Source organism: Myotis myotis, unplaced genomic scaffold (assembly GCF_014108235.1).
Source record: "Myotis myotis isolate mMyoMyo1 unplaced genomic scaffold, mMyoMyo1.p scaffold_m19_p_6, whole genome shotgun sequence".
NCBI lineage: Eukaryota > Metazoa > Chordata > Mammalia > Chiroptera > Vespertilionidae > Myotis > Myotis myotis.
Genome location: NW_023416368.1, coordinates 6129874 through 6134756, shown reverse-complemented (window position 1 = coordinate 6134756; position 4883 = coordinate 6129874).

Here is a 4883-nt window from a genome sequence, read left to right as displayed (position 1 = left end):
TAGCTGCTCAATAAACAGCGGGCCGACTACTATCCGAGGGGAACAGGGCCGTTCACAAACGCACGTGCGGGGTGCGGGGTGTGTGCGGGAGCCCAGCTCAGGAGCCAGGGCAGGCGGCTGTGGGGAGCCCATCGCCTTGCCCAGGGGAAGAGCCACAGGCCAGTCTCAGTGCATTCATTCCCTCATTTCCGAGCAGACTCTTGTCAAGAAAAAAAAAAATAGTGGCAGCGTGTCGTCCTGGCAGAAGTAGCCGAGACCACAGATGCATTTGCCCGCCTGCCCCGCTGCTCTCCCTGTCTGCCTCCCTCCGGCTCCGTCAGACGCCTGGGCTTTGCCATGGCCAGCTGACTCCAGGGAGGCGACAGGTGACTGTGGGAGGACCGCCCTCGGGGAAGGGCCGTGGATGGCTCTGGAGGAGGGGGCCATGCCATTCCCGAGTGGTACAGTTCTCAGCTCCCAGAACAAACAGGGCTGACTCTGATGCAAACTTTGAGAAGTGTTTTTTAAATATATATTTTTATTGATTTCAGTGAGAGCAAAAGAGAGTGAGAGATTGAAACATCCATGATGAGAAAGAGCCATCGATCGGCTGCCTCCTGCATGCCTCACACTGGGGATCGAGCCCGCAACCCGGGCATGTGCCTGCCGGGAGCCGGTCCATGCTTGCTGTTTCAAGGGACCTGGCATATATGGCATACTGTTCTTAATATGTTTGCTCACCTTCTTGGCACTATATGTTTTAACCAAGGTCTCTGAGAAAGGTTGTTTCCCCAGGTAGGGATTTTCCCCTGAAGTTAGGGAGGGAATAAAACCTCTTAACTAAGTGCCAGGCGGGTAATTAATCACTTTAACTATGAACAATCATGCTTAAGCTACATAATCTTTACTCCCTGGAATGGAGATAAGAAACGCCCTAACCTTTGGAATGGAGATTGATAGGATTGGAATCAACTGGTATAAATACAGATGTAATAAGACAGCAGCACACAGAACTTAGAACACAGAACTTAGAACACAGAACCAAGGAAGACAGAACCTACACAGAACGTTCTCTAGAGACAGAAGAACTTCGCTTGGGAGAACATGGCAAAAGATCCTGGACTGAACCTGATTATAGAACATTGGCAAGAGAACCTGACTAGAACCTGGTGACTGGACCTGGTTGGAGAACCTGGACAGAACCTGGCTGGAGAACCTAGCGAGGGAACATGGCTACAGAACCTGGCTGGAGAACCTGGAGAACCTGGCTGGAGAACCTGGACAGAACCTGGCTGGAGAACCTAGCAAGAGAACATGGACACAGAACCTGGCTGGAGATCCTAACCAGAACTTGGCTGGAGATCCTGACCAGATCCTGGCTAGAGATCCTGGCTAGGCTGCTGATCAACTGAACGCTGCCTCCGAGTCTTTCCTTCTTCGCCGACTCCGTCCACACCTTTGGGGACCCCTGGACCTGCTGGGGTTGGACCCCAGCATGTGCCCTGACCAGGAATTGAACCGTGACCTCCTGGTTCATAGGTCATTGCTCAACCACTGAGCCACGCCAGCCCTGGGCAAAAATTTTCTTTTAAAAAAGCAGCCTCGCCCACATGTTAAAGACATATATCTATTTCAATGAAAATGTGCTCAATAGTCCTTAAGGAAGATTTTTCTAATTTAAAAAAAAACCAAAAAACATCACCACTTAACTCTAATGCCAGCATTCAATACATCGTTTAAGGAAAAGTCCCAGAATGTCTTGCTCTCCGCCCAGTGGATTGCTAGGGACTTGCAGGAGCCCTGGCCGATGACACACTTGCCTTGAATGAGCCTGCAGGTACCAGACGGACAGGCCCTTCCTTGTCAGGGGCGGCTGACTCTCCAGAGGCCAGTTGACTAACTGAGAAGTAGGTGCTTTGAGTTAGAGACTGCAGGCGTTTTATCTCATCTTAACAGAGAAACTGTTCTGAAGGAGGAAATCCCCACGGCTACACCTACCACACTGTGTATGATGTACAGGCCGCTTGCAAAATATTGCACAAGCGACCTGGCAAAGACGCCTGGGTTTTGTCAGTCCTCTGCCTGCGCCTTCCCTCCTTGCTCCCCTGTAGGCTCAGCCAGCCGCCGGCGCTTCCTGGGCCCTGGATCTCCCATGAATAAGGCAGCACCTACTGTGCTTCCCAGAAACATAGCTCGGGGAGCAAACCAAGCCCGAGGACATTTCCTCTGTGGCCCAGGACACTGCTGTGGCGTCAGGCTTCCCATTTGGAGTGGCCAGGCCTACAGACCAGCCTGTAGCTCATTGCCAGGGTGCGGAGCCATCTCACCTTTCCCCGGGGGCTGCCACTGTAAGGTCCCAGGTGAGAATTAGCAAGAGACACCTCTTCATTTCTCTTGATGAATTTGTCTATTTCCTCCTCTGTTTTGAAAGTAAGACTATATACAGTGACCGTGTCTCCTTTTCCCTTTTCCCTGTGGCTGCCAGGAAGCTCAGAGACGAATTCCAAGCTCACTTACATGTTTAGGCGTGAGAGCAGTAGGTTCAATCAATGCTTTCCCTGCCCCTGGACTTGACTTTCTACTTCTATGACATGCTCTCTGCCCCTGGTTCTCTATTTAATTTAGGATAGATTTTATTGTACAAGGGCCACAATAACACTGTGGCTTTTCCATGGAGGGTTTTCTTGTACCACACCCTCCCCCACCCCCCTCCCTCATTCAGTCAACAAGACCAGGTGGCATTCTTGCCTGGGGGAAGGTATGTCACAGTAGAAGGAGTTTCAAAGCCTGTGGGCCTGAGCAGCAGGTTGGGGAGGGGAGGGGATGAGTCACACAGAGCAGAGCTTTGCTGGCCGAAGCTTCCCAGGCTGGTGGAGAACGAGAACAAAAGGAAGTTGCGAGTCAGGGACAGCAGATCCCAGCTTGCTGGGCGGAATGTGTCCCAGGGGAAGCCTGCCCCCTGATTCCCACTCAAAGTGTAGAGAGAGCCCGAGCCTGTGGCAGAGGTGGCCGTGTGGGCGACAGATGGGCTGAGACCACCTCCCCGAGTGTCCCACACCCTAAGGGCACAGGAGCTCAGTAAGATGACTCCCCTGCGTCCCAGGAGGGGGAGTCTGGGGAAGCTCAGGGAGGTTGCAGGGGCCTTGCAGTTGAGAATGACAGTGTGGCATCATCCTTCAGGCCCGGGGCCAAGGTCAGGGGATGGCCAGCACCCGTGTCGCATGTGTGGGTGGTGGCCGAGGGCTGAGGACGTTGGGGGCTTGCCTGGATGCCCTGGGCCTGAAGGACTGAGAGCACCCAGGGAAGGTGTGACTCACTGAGAGGGACTGTCTGCCAGAAGCAGGAGGGTGCTCCTGAGGGAAACCCCGTTGCCTTGTAGAGAAACGGTCACAGGTCTTAGAAACCGGACGTCAATACGCTGAGGCCCCGCCCCCCACGGAACGCAGAGGAGAAACAAAGGAAGGAACATGATCCTAAAATGAGTGCTTTTTGGACCCTTCTATAAGAGGGAACCCCAGAACAGACTGCCCCTTAGGAGCCTCCGATGAGGATAGAATTTCTTTTCTTTTTTAAAACATATTTTTATTGACTTCAGAGAGGAAGGGTGAGAGAGAGAGAAACATTAATGATGAGAGAGAATCACTGATCCGCTGCCTCCTACACCCCCTCGCCCCCCAACTGAAACCCAGGCATGTGCCCTGATCAGGAATGGAACTGTGACCTTCTGGTTCATAGGTCGATGCTCAACCACTGAGCCACGCCTACTGGGCAGGGGTAGAATGTCCATGCTTGGGACCCAACGGGATCCGTGTTCCAGGTGGCGATGGGCCAGGAAGCCACCTGACCCGCTTCCCCCGTCTTCCTCCGTGACGGATGCCCTCCCAGTGACCTGGAGCGCCCCTGGGCCCCGCTAATGGCCTGGAAGCTTCCCAGGTGCTCCAGGAGAGAAGCGGCCTTTTAACGTGATTTTTGGCCTCAGAGCGAGTGCCAGCCTTAAATGCTCTTCGGAATAACAAATGGTGCGCGTCCGCCTCTGAAAGCCCCGGCTGACTGCGCGCCCAGCCCGAGCATTTCGCTGATGGAGGCTGGTTCCGTCATCCTCGCCCGTCGCGCCTTAGCAGCCGGCGGTGAGCTCGCCCGTCTTTCAAATGAGCACAAGAATGATTTCTTGGTGGGGGTCTGCTGCTGAGCAGATGTTCGCAGAGCCCCTCAGGGGCCCCGGGACAGGGCCCTCGGTAGGATTGAGGTGGTGGTTGTGTAATCGTTTCTCCTTCTGGTTTTGATTAAAAAATGATACATGCGCCTCTATGTACGCACGTGCCGATGCTAATGGGGACGCACACACCGGAGACACTCCACGCGGGCGCGCACAGAGGCTGTCCCTGCCGCCAGGGTCCCTCCCGGCATCGTCTTCCACAAACGAAAAGATGGGGGGGGGGATCTCTTTTTTCAAAAAACTGAGATGCTCCTGACCTTTGAAGGCCCCACGTTTGGGGTGAGGGCGGAGAGAGGCAGCCTTCCCCGCCCAGAGAGAGACTCCTGTGCCCTCTGCCACCCTGGCAGACACAGGCCTCCGGAGGGGCGTCCCTGCCCACAGAGGGCAACCCCTCTGCCCACTGCCCCGCAAGTGTCGCCTGCATTTGGCTCTGTTTTCCGGCAGAATGAGAGTTGGAGGCCAGGTGTCCCCAGCAGAGCCCGGGTGTCCTGTTACATCAGCCTCAGGGCTCCCCCCCCCCCCCCCCCCAAATGCAGCTGTCTTTGAAGACGACAGCAAATTGACCCAGGTACCAGGATTCCCGGAGACCAAAGCCTTGGAGAGAGAGCAGGAAGAGGGCCACCTCGGCCATGCCTGCAGCCCCACGCCGTGTTTGCTGAGGGTTACGCACGCGTTTCCACAGGGGCTC